Here is an 18,332-nt window from a genome sequence, read left to right on the forward strand (position 1 = left end):
CCAGAGGCTCTAATTAGATGCAGTACCGATGCAGAAAGATACTCGACCTGGTGTGCCCTCTTTTTCCCATACTGAAAGCCGTTGTTTCAGTGGGAAATTGCAGCCTTGTATTTACATAGTCGAAATGGCTTTTTCATAAAAGCAAAAAGCAAACAAGGATCTCTCAGAGGTAGCTGTGTGTCTTCACAGCAGAGTTATGAGTAGGTGATGCAGGAAAAAAAAGCCGTGAATGAAAAGACCCAGTTGGCTAGCAGAACCTCTCATTGATCAGAAAGAGTAGGATAAGAACAAGGCTATTTGTCAAAGGACTGTTGTAGGAATGTTTTTCAGAGTTAAGAAGAGCTCCTGCTCCTCTGAAATGAACTAATGGAAATATCTCTTGGGATTATTTAATGTGTGCAGACATCGCCACAAGTATTTCTTGTCTTTTTTTCACCCAGCATCTTTCTGCCCTTCACAGTTTGGCAAAGCACTTAGTAACCAGAGACATGGAGGCAAGACAGGAGAGAGGAAGCTTAAGAACATAATTGCACAAGCTTCATATTTAAAAGGACTCAGTGAATTTTATGCTGTATGATGTTGGAGAATGAAGACTGATTAATTCACTAACTGCAGTCCAGAATTGACCAAATCCGCCGCTACAGCTGCAGAATAAGCAATGCAGCATATACATTGCAGAACTCCATCATTCTAACATGTCCAGCTCAATGCCCAACCCTCTTTCTGAAGGATTTTCTTTGTCAGGCTCTAAATCCCTCCATCTAGGACAGCAATACTGACATTAGAGCACGATTAGAAGTAAAAGGCTTCTGACCAATGATGTTTAACTTAAGGTGAAATATTTCCTTGTGGAGGAGAGCCCTCCTGGAGTTAGGTCTGACAAGTCAGTTGGAGGTGGAGAAAGCAGGAGCATTCAGGAGAGAACTTTCATTTCTATTTTGGTAGAGAGAGAGAGCACAAATAGATGCATTTGTGGGGAATGGAAGAGCTGAGATCAGATGGGAATACCTAATGCTTGTGCAGATGAAAGTAGAAACTGGGAGATATTTAGCTGGTAAAGAACTGTCCTGCAGCTCAGAAGTCAGGAATTTTTCTTTTCTTCTTTGGGGGAAGCAACAGTTTCTTTCTCAGAAATTACAAACACAGGGACACAGGAGCAAGATACCCTGCAGTCTCAAAAATGCCGGTTCATATGTCTCAGCCACAAGCTTTTAATTTAAATTACTTGGTAGGTTTGGGGTATGGGGTGTGTTCCCTGGGGTTAGGCAAGTATGTGTCATTGTATGTTTCTGTCTTGTAAAACTCTCTAACTGGAGGTCTGACTTGCTCACCAGTATCATTTGGGAATAGTTTGCTTGTCAGAACACCCACAAATGCATTTTAATAGACCAAGAACCTCCCTCCCTTGATAACTTTGTTCCCCTCTCATCTGCTCCCACTTGAGAATTTGTGAAATGGTTTTGTAAGAAATGATATTTTATTCCAGTTTAACCATTTTTAAGACTATCTCTAATGTGTAAACTATAATTACATCCAAACATCAAACATCCTGCAGTGCTCCGGGGGCTTAGGGGAAAAGAGAAATTAGTCAGACAGAAAAGAAGTGATGTTTCATACAGATTAAGTTAAGAAAATAATCTAATACATCACGACCTCTACTCTAAGCACTTAAATGATAACCAAGGAAGTAATGTTTCTGTAGTCAGAAGGCTTTGGGAAATATCAGTGTTTATAGTGATTTCTGTTCACAAAAATTACTTCCATAGAATATTTTGCTGACCCCCTGAGATGAACTGGAAAAAATGCAAAAGTGTTCAAGGACCTAGCTCTAGAGAAACCAGGTGCTGGAAGGAACTGATTTATAAAGAACTTTGCTGAAAGTTTTAATGATGGGCTACATCATAGAATCATGGAATCATTTAGGTTACAAAAGACCTTTAAGCTCATCAAGTCCAACCATTAACCTAGCACTGCCAGGTCCACCACTAAACCATGTCACTAAGCACCACATCTACACGTCTTTTAAATACCTTCAGGGATGGAGACTCAACTGCTTCCCTGGGAAGCCTTTTCCAATGCTTGAAAACCCTTTCAGTGGAGAATTTTTTCCTAATATCCATCCTAAACCTCCCCTGGTGCGACTTGATGCCATTTTCTCTTGTTCCATCGCTTGTACCTTGGGAGAAGAGACCACCCCCCACCTCGCTACAACCTCCTTTCAGGTAGTTGCAGACAGCGATAAGGCCCCCTTTTTTCCAGGCTAAACAACATCAACTCCCTCAGCCACTCCTCATAAGACTTATTCTCTAGACCCTTCACCAGCTTGGCTACCCTTCTGTGGACATGCTTCAGCACCTCAATGCGTTTCTTGCAGTGTGGAGTCCAAAACTGGACACAGGATTTGAGCTGCAGCCTCACCAGGGACATTACATCAAATCAGTTAAAAACATCTTTGAATTATTATAAAGAACATGAAAAAGACACATAACTAGTATAATTGTTATAAAATTAAAAGAGGCCTGTATTATCATTTCCAGACTCTTTTAAAGCGGTAGAAAAGAATCATCAGATACCCAGAATAAATCTCATCCAATCTTCAAATGACAAGTTGCGGGGAAGGAAAGATTTTTCTGTGTGGCTAGGCTGGAACCTGAGCATGGACAGCTGAGCACAGAGAGGAGCTCCATATCAAGGCAGAGCCCTTCTGTCAAATTTTAGTTACTAATGAGGAAAAATGTATAACACAGGTACAGCAAAGGAGATCTATTTAATTTATGTTCCTACGCTGAGTGTCCTAGAAATGACCTTCAGCCTAATTTTCATACCTGAACCAGTATGATCTTTTGTGATCATTTCTACATGTTGAGGTGAAAAGTTCACTGCTTTTACCGCCTGTGTGAGCCAATGCAGGCAGGATGCAGGAACAACCACAAAACCACGGATTAAGGGCAAAGAACAAATTTAATGTCAGTACCTCATGGATCAGGGAACCTCCGAAGCAGCACCCAGGCAGAGGCAGGCAAGCAGAGGGACGAAGGCACTGCAGAGCAAGAGTCCTTATTAGCAAGAGAGTCCTTGTTAGCAAGGGAGTGAGGGAGCGAGAGAGCTCCCACTTGCTGCTTGGGCCTGTATTTCAAGGATTCTGGCAGGCAGAGTTTTCTGCTGTGCTTTGATCTCTTCCGCAGCAAGGCAAGAAGCCCAGGCATGTTTTATAAGTTGCCCCTGAGTCCATCCCAGGCCTATGTTATCTGAGTGCAGATGTTCAACTTGTTGAGCACACAAAACTAAGCAACAATTAGTGTGATATATGTGTTTTCCAGCACCCCACACGCGAGTCACTTGAGCATATTTACAGTCCTCCTCGCCAGTCTTCCGTTACTTTCCCCCACCGCCTCCTATTCGTGATCATTTTTCTCAAGTCATTTTTCTTTCACATCTGTTGCACCGAAATTACACCAAAAAAATCTAATTTACAAAGCAAATTGTTATGTATCTCCTAGCAGGGTTTAGGAATGAGGTTCAATGCTTTATAAAGTGTATTAACATCACTAAAACCCCTCTAGCATTCTTTGTATACATTTCCTCTTTGATGTTTAGGTAAGGAGCACTCTTTTATCACCGTAAAGCACTCAGCGTATTGAAGCCATGGGGTACGGCTGGAGTCTCCTGCAGAACTCCAAAGAGCCTGCAGTACAGGCCCTGACGCTGGCCCTAGGCATTGCTCTCTTTAATTCCCCCTTTGCTGGTCGGTTTTTATGGTTTGCTCCTTTTGTATCAAACTACAGGTTTCTGGAAATGCGTTCTTTCACATATAAATGCACAGATGCTGAACTGACTGTTCCTGCCTATCCAAAGTTTAGGAATTAACACAAAAGCCTTCTGCTGGCTTCCAAAACTTGAGCCAGTGGGATGGACATCATTTGATCTTCTTCCTTACAGGAGGTTTGTCCTTTGCTATTGCTATAAAACCCCCCAAAATTGGCACAGTGGAGCTGGCATCAAGGCTTTGACAAGCTTTCTTCTCTGGGTAGTGAGTCTCACTCCCTGGCACATTGAGAGGAGCATGCATTGCCCAAGCCTGTCCCTTACCTGCATCAGAGAAAAGTCTGTGTTAGCTGTTCTGCCCAGGAAACATGACCAACTTCTCAAACCTGAGCCTCTGTGCTAGGACCAGGTGTGCTGCCACAGGTAAGGCTGATACATCTCACCAATCTGGAGGGGCTGGTCTTCCATGACAGGGAGGAGTCTGATGGCCGCCCACTGATGGACCGGTGTGTCTGACTTCCTGTTCCCAAGGCACAAACCTGGCCACCACTTATGGCTGCTTGCCCATCAACAGATGGGTGGTTTGGGCCCAGATAGCACTACACGGTGCTCTGATGGGAAGTGTTCCCACTATCCTACAGTAGCATTGCCCCTCCTGTGGCCTGTGCCTGGGTAGAAGAGGTTTGCCATACCCTCTGTCGCCTCATCACTCTGACTCCATGGAAGCCTTGCTGGGATGGAGGCCTGAGAGGCCACCAGCTGCGTCCACTGTGGGAGGGAAGTCTGCATTTGACAGCGCTGCTGGGGCTGTACGGCTGGTTTTGCCTATGGTGGGTTGCTGATTCAGGGTGGATGTTTGCAGGCAAGATTGAACCACCTCCAGGCGTAATGTTCATACTGCATAAGAGCAAAGAGTATGTGTAGTGTGCCTGCCTAGAGGCATGTCATGAGGACACAGAGGACGTGAATGTACAGAGGCCCTCAGGATCATGTTTGGAGGCCTCCATTTGGTGGAAGAAGCCAAAATGCTGTTATCTTGATTGTGTTGTTTAACAGTTCCCAAAAGACCCCTAAATTTGTAATCTCTGACACAGCTAATTGGTTTGCTATGGAAGGACCCAGGAGCAACAGTTTGTCCTCACATCCAAAGTTTGCTCTCTGGTGCTGACACACCTCGTGGTGTCACATCCTGATATGGATTCCATCTTTTTTTCCATCTGATAAATCTCAGGTTGCAGTCATTAATCCCTCAGGATATCTGACCAGCTCCAACATTTCTGGTATGCTCTCCTGAATTATTGCAGAGATGGAATGTTGGGAAAAGCAACTTAAATAAGTATTGTGTCATTTCCTGGTAGATGAGAATGCTGCTTTGCTAGACTAAATGCCACTCGTGTTTGTTTGGCTAATAAATGGTTCTTTTGTTATGTGAGAAAAAACTTCCTCTTGCATGTCCCAAGGTTAACAAGGAATGCCCCATTCAGTGCCAAGGCTCTCTGTTGTTTTTATTTTTTTATTTATTAGCAATCTACATGTTAACAAACATCAAACAAATTTAAGACAAGTCCTCAAAGAGAAGTTGATTGCCAAATCAACCCTTTCGGATGCAATTTGATTAACTGCCAAAATTCCTCCCATATTTCTCTTTTGAGGATACTGTAACAGACAGTAAATTAATGATGGAAAACTGTAGACTTAATTAACAAAGGAAATTTTATTTTTTCCATTTTCCCATTTAATAAGGGCTCTTATCAACAGGAGACACATAAGAAGCTCAGATGTATGATCTCAATCAGCTTTTATTTTTGTATTATGGACAATATACACCAGAAAATCCCCTAGGATCCTACATCTACTTAATCTTTATGGTATTGCCTCTTCAAAGGGACAGTGGCAGCCCTGTGTTGTCTGCAACACACTCCATGTGACTAAGAGCAGTTTGAAGATGATCAGTGTCATCGGATCAGATATTCTTACTGTCCAGGAAAGATGTTAGAGCCATTACACAACAATATAGAAGAAGATGGTATCAGCTGGACCCCAGAGTCCCTTAGGAACTTCTTGCTCAAGTGACTGCCCTCACACTGCTCTCTCTCCTCTGCCACTCCATCTGGTTAGTCAGCATGCAGCTCCTAAAACACCCTCCATCTTCACAAAGAGAAGTGATCTCTCCGTGAATAGATGGAGACAGGGTGTACAATTTACATGTACAATTGGATCGGTCTGACCTTGCTCCCTCAGCCTCTGATGGCTATTGAAGACCATGCTTTCTGGAGAATATAGTTATAGGATTCTGGTCATAAATGCAACATAGGGAGCTTAAACCAAAGTGGATTGGAGGGAATGAAGGTTGTTGCTGGTTGTTGAGATTGCAGAGGTGTGCAGTGCTTGCCCTGTGGGAAGTCAAAGATGTTCTGGCTGGCTTCCAGACATTGATTTGGATATTAGCTACTTCACAGAAAGCTCTTTTGTAGTATAGACTGTGCAAGGTCTAGTCTGAGACCTCTAGATCATGGGGAGCCATAAAAAGCACTCTTAGCTACCAGTAGATAATGGGCATGGGTACGTAGGATGAGAGGACAGCAGCCTGACTGGCATGAGGCAGCCAGGGAGCTTCCAAGTTGATCTGGGAGCCTGCTCCTCAGGAGACTGAGCATTCCAAGCATTTCACTCACTTCTGCAGAGAGCTGGCTGCAGCCCTGGACACCCTAGCAAGGTGAGTCATCTTTTTATAGATGGTATTTCTTGATATAAAAGTCATTTTCCCAAGCTGAAGGGAGTAGAACTGGAAAATCAAGGAGAGAGGTTGAGACAGACTTTCCAGGGGCATGTCCTGCTCTTTCCTAAGCACGGTGCTAGGGCAAATGCCACTGTTTGTCTCAGAGCTGCACAGGGAAACTGCTCCTACTTGAAAATCGATTCCTGGAGCTTGATGGCACCCCATTAAGCAATGTAGGACACTAGGGAATAGAGACATCGTGGTTGTGTTTTCATTTTGAGACCAACTAATGAATAATGTCACCACTGTTCCTGTGCTGCTGCTATTTCCCCTAATGGCGTACTGATTTAATAATGTTAATGGTCTTCTACCTAAAATAGGATTTACTGGGATTAAAGTCAGTTTAGGCTCAGGATGTATAGGCTATGTTTTGGCCACTGTAAAGGAACATATTGTGGCTGCCCTCCACTGTGTTCTTAAAACGGGTGTTCAAACTTTGCCTCTAAAGATGAATTGTATCCTCTTAGAATAATATAGAAAATGGTACAGTTAAAGCAACGTGTTTCGAAAGTTAATTTCTTAAAAATGGAAGATCAAAGTTCCTTCAAAGCATTTTACAATTTTGGCTGTACTTGCGAAACATCCATGCAGTATAAAAGGAGCAAAAGAGATATTCCTGTGCTTTGATTGTAGGCCAAGGAGACACCAGTGTATTTCCCTACTTTGTTTCACTTGTGCTGCTTGCAACAATTAGTTTGGTAAAACAAGGTCCCTCCATCAACTTGCAAAGCACATTAATAATGTATTTCAATTACAAGTTATGCACTCAAAATATGTTTATAAATTAGTTTCATGTCGAAGTGTCAAGCTTCCTGCAATTATGTACAAAAAGCTGCTAAATCCAAAATCCCAATAGTGCTGGGATTCATATCAGTAGAAATGACTTTGCTAGATGACTCTACTGAGGCACAGCATAAAATTCAATATACAAAGTTCAAAACAGTTTAAAATTCAGTTCTGTGTGAACTAAAACATCGTATGTTAAAATACTTTACTCCCTTTCCCTCAATATGTATGTTTAATACCTTTACAATTTTATGCTGGCTGAATTGATGTTTGCTGATGGAAAAATCACATTTGTTCAGTTACACTTTGGGAGCCATCTTTGGTTTTTGGAGCAAGGCAAATGGTATAACATGATCCTCTTTGCTGTTTGTTTTCTGGTTTTCTCTACAGGCTTCACTTGACGCTGCTGTAAAGTGGATCTCTAGAAGCCTTTTGGTTGCCAGTGTCAGCTGGCAGGCTTCTACTCCTATATTTTACTGGCATAACATTTCCCTTTGCAAACCTACAACCTGCTATAGACTCTGTTTGCGGACAATGAGATGTGTTGCACTTCCATTTTGCCCTAGTCACCCATTTGTCCTGCAGGCCTTCCTAGCAGAGGATCTGTGTAGGATGCTCTGGCCAATTGTCCAACACAACACCCTCCACCAGGGCGGTGGGAATTTGAATGCTGTGTGCTGGAGGACAAAGGGACAAGGGGCTGTTGGGGGTTAGACAGCCACTGAGTGAGGTGAATACTGGTTTGCCCAAGGACTTTGTGTTGATGATGGTCACTATTCTTACAGGTTCCTCCATGGGGAAGTTTTGGATGTGGACAGGAGAACTGGTGCCGTCATATGTACATAGGATAAGTCACAGTGAAGCTGAAACTTCCATATGGAGAAGTGCATTTTAGGAGCTTTTCTGAAGCTACTGTGGTGAATGACTCCATTCCTTTTACCAAAAGAATAGCCATTGTTTTATGGAAACTTGCAAACTAAAGCTGCTGCAACTATAGCAACAAATTAATTTTGAGTTAGAGAAAGCTGCAATAGGAGAAGAATTGTAGAGAAATATTTTATGGTGGCTCTACTACTAATTAAGTAATTGCTGTTCTTCAGCACCCTATAAAGGCAACTAGTAAACAATGCAAAGATTTCTTAAATTTATAAGTTTTCAGTTCAACTGCAATATGCTATGTAATTTTTTCAACAAAACTGGTTAGGTGAATAATTGGTTGTTGCAAAAGAATGAAAAAATCGGCCTTGTTGTGTGTGGTCCTTCATGTAGCTGTGAATTGTTAAATTATACAGACAAGACCGCTTAGTATAACCCTCACAATGTAGAAGCCTTTTGCAAACAGCATTTCTGTGTTATGAGTTATCATTATAGTTCCTTTAGTTGAAAACCCTGGAATTACTGGACCAGATTATACACATTTTACTTAAGAAATGCAGCCATTGACCATAGAAATGTGTAGTTATCTGCAAGAGTGAATTTTTGAATGGCAAGTCTAATGGAGTGAAAAAATGAAGAAATACATTTCTTCAAAGAGATTTTTAAATGGGATTAGTCCACTTCAGTTGCTATCAAAATAGTTTAGTACAAAGAGTTGTCAGAGATGTCCCGGAGGTCTGATAAAGGTGGTTCACATGTCTGAATTTGACAATTTCTCACTGGATTTATTGCTGTCTCCCTAAGGGTGGCCATTTCTGCTTGTCTCCCTATCGTATCTTCCCCCACTGTACCTTGGCACTGCCCTGCTCATGAGATGATGTGTCCTGGCTGCCAATCTGGCCCGCCCTTGATTTCCCCTGGTCTTCATATTTGCCTGGTTGGCTGGAAGCCACTTTGCATTGCTCTGTCAGAAGAAGACACTTTGTACTTTTGTAGGTGTCTTCATGCTAATCACCAGTGTTTTGAAATGAATCACTTGTAAATAAGATGCCTACGGTGTGATTCTGCGCCTGTTGTGTGGACCATAGATGGTGGCACCTATGGACACTCCTGCCTGATGAACAGGATCCTGTCTGAGAGAAACTGTGGGTTTAGATGGGACTGTTTGGTGAGCGCTCTCACGGGAAACCCATGGGTCTGTGTTACAGGCATGAAAGAGAGAGAGAAGAGGGTGAGGTTCAGAAGGTGAGGGAATGCCTGCCTGGCCAGAGGCTGACTTTTATGGTGGCAATGAGGAATAGAAAAGAAGTATTTTCAGCATGAAGATGTAGGGAGAGAAGGGAAGGGAGAGCCCCCTGTGCTTTTTTAAATAGAGCACATTGTGACATCCTCAAACACGCCAGTGTTATGCAGGGCAGATGATGCCTGTGCATATTCGCTATAGAGCTGTAACAACTTCATGTGCTGTGTATAAGAGATTTTTTAAAAGTTTCTGAAGTCTGTAACATACAGTCTCATACAGATGGGGGTAAGTTTTACCTGTGAAATGAAATGAAGATTTTTTTGCTTTTAACATTGTTTGTGGTTTAGGAAAGAGGTCTGATTCAGTATTAATATATTTTGTGATACTACTAAAAAATCAATTTGTATCTCCATAGTCTGACATTTGACAATGTCTAGACAAACTTTTATGTTCTTATTAACTTTCTCCCATATAATGACTTAAATTTGATGCTCACACTGTATTAATTTTAAGCTGATCGTAGCCTGTCATAACTCAGCTGAATTTGCTTACTTGGTAGCTTCTTCTAAGATAAATACTACCATTTTTTTATTGCTCCTAATAAAACCTTGAATTTCCACTTTTTATGGTTCTGGGTGACTAGCTGTTTTTGTCTGGGCTGAGAAGAGAAAGATACCTGGGGGATACTGAGGGAGTGTTGAAGTTGGAATAATTCTGGGGCCCTGCAGCAGCTAAGAGGCAGCCTGAGGCTGGCTCAGGTATCTACCAAGGGTGCAGCACAACCAGCAGGAAACGGGACCATGGCACCAGCTCTTCCCTATGCACTGGTTAACGGGATGGTAACTGCTGTGGTGCAGCTCAAAGGACTGTTGCTATAGGAATGGAGGAAGGGATGAGGAGGGGAAGATGAATAGTCCCTGTCGCTTCCTTTGAGCAAAGTGAGCCTCTTTCTTTGAATGGTGGCAGTCTGCTTGATTTTGTTACCCTGGATATCTTCTCAGTTTCTATTCAGAGAGTTTTATCCTCAGAAGCCCACTTCTCTCCCAGTGGTCTCCATTCTCATTTTCCTTCTCTCTCTTGGTATTGTCCATGGACAGAGGGATTTCCCAGGTGCCCCACAAAGTGTCTGTTACATACTTATGTCTTGGCTGAGGATGTAAGTGAGCACTTTGTGGCAGCCACAGGGCCCTGCTGCTCTTAGTCATATCCTCAGGGCACTAGCCACAGCCCTGCCTAATTCATAGATCTCTCCAGTAAGTAGAGTCTTACCTTAGAGTCTGAGTAGGCCCATTACTCCTAGATGTAGTTGGGAATGCAGGAAGCACTACCTTAGAAGACATGTGGCTAATTGACAGTGCCATGCTATTATTGGGTTTGATTAAATGAAACTCTTTAGTGCAGGGGCAATTGAGCAGGTAATTGGAAAGCAAGTGAAGAGACAGTTAACTGTGGTGAACGCTGAAAGAAAAGACTGTGTATGCAGCCCAAAGTCATGTGTGAGAAATGACAGCAGCATTAGGGAAGGAAGCTGGCATGGAGACTCAAGACTAGCTGAGGGAGGTTGATTCTCAGAGAATGAGAAGGATGCTTAGTACCAATTTTGGTATGAACTGCATTGGAATGATTCTCTCCCTTCAAAATGCGAGCTTCTACTCTGTATTACAATAGCAAACTCATAAATATCTTAGTATAGCTTTATGCCCTGGCTCCATTACTGGCAGCTTTATGAGAACACTCCTTTCTCCCTTGAATCAACTTCAATATTTCTTGAATGATTTAGGGAGGTGGTCAGTGCTCCTGTGATTATGTAAACTTTTAAATGCTCTGTGACACTTGTGCAATGGCATCTATTTTTAAAATGCATTTCTTATGCATTTTGCAGGTAAGCAGCATTCTGCAGCTATCTGCCCCATTCAGAAAGAGTTTGGTGGTGTTAGCTGCAGTAATTCCTGTGTTACCTAGGTGATTTATACAGTTTGTTAAGTTGCTAGATCTGCCCAAAGGAAAAACATTTAAGCGGGCACTTTTAAGGATGCAGTTTTACAACTGGCCTAACTTAATCTAAGACTGCTTTGCTAACATAAGTGGGAGATCCTTGGCTAGAAGGGTGAAGCTGCTCCTTTTGATGACAGACTGATTCAAGACAAGCTACAGTTTCATCATTTTCCTAAACTTAACTGCACAGATGAGAAGGGCAGACTTACCTTCTTTGGCTTCATTTATCCCATCATTCAGAGTTGAATCACGAGAGTATTTCTTTGACATTGTGCTCTATAGACATAAAAATAATATGCACAATTTTTTCTGTTCTTTTTCTCTTCCAGGAGTTCAGGTAGAATTTCATTTTATTATAATCTGCATGTTAGATGTAATAGCTCGATAGTTTTCTGCCTTCATTGGTGTCCCAAAGGTTCTTGTGTGATCAAAATTCTTCATAATGCAAGCATTCTTTTATCTGTCTACTATTTATCACACATGATGGAGTTCTTGTGTAATTAGGTGCACTAGTTATGTCACTTAATAGTCTTTAACCAGTCTCTTTTCCCTTTTTTACTTTACAGCTTTCACTTTTATCTTGTGGGTGAAAAATTCTATGCTATGTACTGAGAAAAGACTGTGATCATATGGACTTCGTTATGTTTGATCAATGTGACAAATCAATGATCATTTGGTACATGAGGAGTGGCTGAAGGAACTGGGATTGTTCAGCCTGGAGAAAGGGAGGCTAAGGAGAGGCTAAAACTACCTGAGAGCGAGTTTTAGTGAGGTGGGGATCAGTCTCTTCTCCCAAGTAATAAGCGATAAAACAAGGGAAAATGGCCTCAAGTTGCACCAGGGGGAGTTTAGATTGGATATTAGGAAACATTTCTTACCAAAAGGGCTATCAAACATTGGAACAGGCTGCCCAGGGAAGTGGTTGAGTCACCATCCCTGGAGGTATTTAGAAGACGGGTAGACTTGGCTGTGTTAGGCTGGTGGTTGGACCCAATGATATTAAAGCTGTTTTCCAACCTAAATGATTCTATGATTTTATGTGTAAAATCAATTTACATTTTTTAATATATCAATATTTTGTACTTCAGAATTCAGATTTCTGGAACTGTAGCTGAATAGCAAAACAGGGCAGCCAAACCATTCTGTTTGCAAATGTCTATTTTTGGATTAACAGAGGCAAAACTACTTAATGTTTGTTTACACTGCTTACAGATGATGGCTTACATGATTGCCTTCTTTTACTTTCTTACAAGAGTTATTCTTGTAGATGTATTTTGTGTATTGAGTTTGTATACCATTTATTTTTCCCAAAACTGTGTTGATTTCCCAGTGTTTTTCTGAAAGAACTGACTAAAGCCACAGCTAAAGTAGAAGAGGAGAGCAAAGTTATGTGTTGGCTACTACAAAAACTTGATTTGAAGTGGAAAGTTTTTATATTTTATAAAGCATGATTAAATTTCTTGTGACTCATTTTCAGCCTGAAGCTTTTTAACCAGACTGATGTGAAGCTTGACTGAATGCTTTCAGTCTTCTTCCTTGTAGGATAAAATAATATCTCCAACAAATGTGATATGTGTCATCTGGAGCCATCCTGTCATGCTGCTAGAGAACACCTGTGCTAAGCAGGGTCTGGTCTCACTGCATTGTCCCAAACCCAGGCTAAAACCTTGTTATAAGGGCAAAGTCCAAATATAAATAAATTCCCTATTTTAGTAGGGAGTTAGGTTTGGAAGGAGGAGGGAGAGCTAATCATCACTAATCTTTTATTTTTTTTTCCATGGATGTCCTGCTAATTTAACTCCAAACATTTCAATAAAACAAACATTAGGAGAAGTTGTTGGCTCCAAGCTGATTAGTCAGGAGTAGTAAGGTGAAGAGCATTTTGCTACTAATTTATCATTTTCCTCCTAATGAATAACTGAGGGTTTTCCACACCTCTCACTTTTCAACCTGCATGCCTGCTTACCCATGGTAGTCTCAAGAATCTAACAAATGATGAAAAGAGGGAATGCCTGTGTTCTTTTTCCAGTCATGCCTTCATTTACAGATTGTATGTTTGTTTATAAGGCTTGCTTTAAGGGTATTCACAGAGGTTCACATATTTAAACAACTGAGGTTATTTCCAATGCCCTGAAGTTTTCTTCCTCCATAGACTGCCACAGTTACCCAGAAGAATTAAATGCTGGGCCGTAATGATCTCCTTGAGTTGTGGGAACCCTTGGCTGCTGGCTCTGTGCACTGGTGACTGGAGGAGAAGTTGGGTATAAATTATTTGCCAGACACTGGAGTGGACAGGGAAACCAGCAAGAAGGTTATGAATCCGATAGAATATCTTGAGTGCTCAGCCTGAAAGACGGCCCAGGTGTGTGCAAGTTGAGACTGTCCTCCTCTGGGTGTCAACTTCCAAAAAACCAAGTTTGTGCATCTTCTCATAGCCCCCATAGCTTATAAACTGTCTGTTATATGGATGGGGTTCTAAGACTATGGCTGGCCAAATATATGCCAAGATATATTCTCCTGGTACTATGCACTTTGCCTGAATGCAGGCTATTGGGATTCATCTCTTTTACTCATCCTATGCCTCTTCTTTCTCTTGCATAAAAAATATGTACACATTGTCCATGGTATGCCTGACAGGCAACATGAAAGAACACTGCTTTTTTTATTACGAATAGTTTATGTCTTACAGCGCATGCTCATCATAAACTATAGTTTTACACCTGTATGAACTTTGGCTTTACAAAGTAGGGGCCTCTCAAGCTGAGCCTGTAATTGACCTGGTACAGTAGGATGTGTCCTCTTGAAAATACAGTACAGAATTTTAGTGCTGCAAAGACATTAACACCTGGTACAATAAGGATTATTTAGGTTTGAGTTCACTTAAATTCCTTTTGTGAGGGCGTATCAAGGGAATGAATTGAATGATTCACTGGTAGGCAACTATCAATAAATACTAATGGAAAAATATAACAGTGGTGGGAAGAACAAATAAAAGATCCTTTTTAAGAATCTAAGTTGCTGAGTGAAAGGATATTTTTCAATAGACAGCCAGCTTAAATTGATGCTGATTCCCAAGTGGAAGATAGTATACACTAGAGCTGCTGGATTAAATGACAGGTCTCAGCTTTAATTCACAGTAATGTTATTGCTAGTAATATAGTGGTATATGCATTCACACAACCTAGAGTTGCAGTGTTATGAAACTTTCTTGGTTTGGTTTAATTAGGAAATGTATTAGATTAAAAAGGGAAAAGACCCTGTTCTGTCTGAAACCATAGGTCTCCTCTCCAAAGGGACATGTCTCCAAATTCAAGGTCTCCCAGTCAGTTACTGGATTCCATCTCTTGCCACAGGGATCTTTGGCCATGTTGTCCACAATAGACTTCTACCAGATGTACCCTGTCTGTCATGGCCATGTTTTGCCAAACTCATTATGCCTTGGCTACGAGCCACACTATATTAAATCATAGCTGAGGATGTGGAGAAGCCCTCACCTGGGGGCTCAGAGGGGTATATCTATTTGCTTGTTCATTATGTAGACTTTCTGACCCAACAGTTGTAAGAAAGAATGAATCTTACTGCTTTGAAACATATCTTGCCAGATTCTCACCAACAGGTGCCCATGATTATGGCCATCTTTGTACTCACCATTCAGTTTCCCTTCTATAACCCAGAACCTGACTCCTTGATACAGCTGAATGAGCCAGGAATATCCTTGTTCCTTTTTCAAATCAGTGCATCACAGTAACTTTAAGTGGCTCCTAGAAGGAATCCTACACACCAGAAACTCCCTTTCTGTGCTTTTTGTAACATTGATGTATTTTCAACATCCTGCTGCTATTCGAGTTTTGAGAGATTGCTGCAACAGCCACAGTTGAACTGCCTCCCGAGAGTTTGGGGCATTTTCCTCTTCATCCTCCTAGTTCTCTCTCCCTGAGCACATCCTGAGCTCACTCAAACCTGCTCTTGACCAGCAAGGTGGAAAAGGGAAAATACCTTGTACCCATTGCACTCTTCTGTGATAGCACTGCCTCATCCTTTCAGGACTCTTCCTCCTGGTGTAGAATCCTTTGCAGTGTCCCAGCCTTCTCTTGTCTCCATGATCCAGCCAACAAACTTTCAGGAGTATCCTTCTTCAGCAGTCAGGCTGTCTGCAATCGTCATTGCAGTAACCTGACCTGTCCTGGCATCATATTTTACCCAGAGAAGGCAGGGAAATGCATAGACAGGCAAAGAGGTCCATGTTCCTTCACTGGCAGATGAGACCAAAGAAGGTCTTGTACATGTCACTTGAACAGCAAGGAAAATACTCGTACACTTTTTTTTGACAACTTGCCTTTTCTCTTTCATGTTGGTTGAGTCCCTCCTGAAAGTTGCCCTTTTATCATTAATATACTTAGTCTTGATGATCCTTTCTGATGACAGATTGAAGTCTGACAAACACAGGCTCTGCAGCAACCCAATGGGACTAGGGTTTATTTGGTTCTCAGATCTGGAGGCAAACGGCTGAGCCTGGGGCTGAAGCTAAGAATATGTCACCTGGGCGAAGACATAGTGGTTGATTCAGCTAGGACTGAACTAGGCAGGGGGGATGAACACTGGGGGATCACTATGGATGTTTCATCTACTTTAATCTTGGTTGCTGAGAGAACATGCTTACCCTTGACAGTAAGATTTTTCCAGAATACACAAGCAGGGCAATGCAAAAGTCATTACAGGGAATCTGATTGCTGAAAGCAGAACTCCAGACAGCAAAACTCTCCTGCCAGCAACAGATGATACCTGTACAGAGCACTGGGGGACTAAAAGTACTCCTACCGTGTCTCATGGCTTGACTGGATCGCAACAAAATAAAGATTAGTGCTACCGCTGCATGCTCGATATGACAAAATGCTGCTGAAGTGCAAAATGAAAGAATTACTGGCTAGGGAGAGAGCAAAGTGGAATAATATGTCTGGCTGTTCAAGGTCAGCAGACAGACAGCAATTCCAAGTATGGCTGAGGAGAGCATCAAAAGTGTTTTTAACAATGGGCCATAGAATTGACTGTTTATCCTGGTACCTTATTTGGGGAGTGGGGTCTGATTTAAATGCCTTCTTACAATAACCATTTACTGACCCATCAGAAGCTGTGGCATTCACCAGTAAATCTGTTGTGAAGCTGAACATTGTTGCCACGTACAGATAAAAGGGAAAAGTAAAGGGAGAGGGTACTAAACGTTCTGGATCATCAGGCATCATTAAAAGTGAAAGGTGCTTGCTGACTCTCTGCTTAGCACTCATGCATGTACTGTGCTTTCCATCTTTACAGAAGAGTCTTAAGGATATCTGACATAGTTCTGCCTTGTGTCAAGGAAGGTACACAGCTCTCTGAAAACTGACTTGTGCGTGGGCTACAAAATATGCCAGGAAGGGGATATATTTCCTGCAGTGTGGTCAGTTTTCTGTTCACACTGATGGTCATTAGTGCAGGGGAGACTCAAAGCTCAGTCCTTTACAGAGCCGTGGCATGCTGTCTCCTGACCATGCCTGACCCTTATGGGGGCAGGCATAGATTTGGGAGTGGGTTAATTGACATTGTTGACCCTATTACCATCACCTCCAACAGCGGAATTTGAGTTAGCACCAGAGTAGTCATCACTTCACGAAGAAGGTCATTATGATGTGGTTACTGAAGGATTGTTACAACCAACATGACTAATCCTGCCCTTTCCATGTTCAGCTGTTTCACACATTCAGCTGAGGTCTTGTGCCTTTCTAGAAAGGAGTCCTGCAGGTTGTTAAAGTTATTTTTACAAGCCTAAATCAGATTTGTGTCTCTGCCCGTGGTCACCGTAGTAGCATTTATTTTCTAGGTCCTTCAATGAAGATAAGGCCTGTGTCCACTGGGAAAGTTTCACATGTTTTTGAGTGTTGCAGCCCTAAAACCTAGCAACTGCTTTACAATAAAGTTAACAAAGCTTCAGTAGCTCTTACAAAATTTTTAGCTAATTGGTGATTAGAATAAAAAACATTGAATGACAAATTTTAGCCAAAGCTTTTTTTGTCATAAATTAAATAGTTTTTTCAATGCTATGTTTCTTTCAATCTATTTTGAGGCTTTTGTGTAGTTTTTTTTTTAATTCAGTACCCTTTCAGCAGAAACCACTGAAAGCATTCCCCCCGCCCCCTCCAATTTCTTCATGTTTTAGGCTGATCTTCCTTTCTGAACCTCCTTTTTACTGATTGAAATAATTGAAGTATTTAAGTAGGAAGCTTACTGTGCCTGTAGCTCTCACCTCCATTACTTCCCATCACAAATGTCTTCTTTATATCATAAAAAATATAGACCTTTTCTCAAGAATGGCTTAAGGTAGAATATGTCATTTATGTACATAAATGTCATCAGTACATCAAAAGCCTTGTCTAGTGAGTGGAGGCAGGAGGCAGGAACTGTCACAAACAACAAATTAAATGCAAAAATGACATTGACTTTACTGAAATGGTGAATGGCATAATAACTGGACAGAAGATAATGCAGTTGACATAGGAATATTCCAAAGAAATGGTTCTGTTCTTTCCAGTCCTCTGCATACCCAGTCCTTAACTGACCTATGCAGCATCAACTCAGGAACCACTGAAGATCTGGCCATCGACAAACTGCATGACTCATGTCAGAGGTTATATTTCTCTTCATTTTGGTCATTTTCATATGGCTATACATAAGTAGTTGCAGTACAAGGATTGTGTGCTCCAGATTCAGTAATTATTTTATTTTCCTCTATGATTCCTCTATCTAAATTGATAACTTCAGGATTCTCTTTCCATCCTGAGCAGCTTCCCAATGCCTTTTGGGGAGGCACCCAGCTAGTGAAGACAGAAGGGCAACAGTGGGAGAGCACATTAATTC

The sequence above is a fragment of the Calidris pugnax genome, unplaced genomic scaffold (assembly GCF_001431845.1).
Source record: "Calidris pugnax isolate Ruff unplaced genomic scaffold, ASM143184v1 scaffold44, whole genome shotgun sequence".
Classification (NCBI taxonomy): Eukaryota; Metazoa; Chordata; class Aves; order Charadriiformes; family Scolopacidae; genus Calidris; species Calidris pugnax.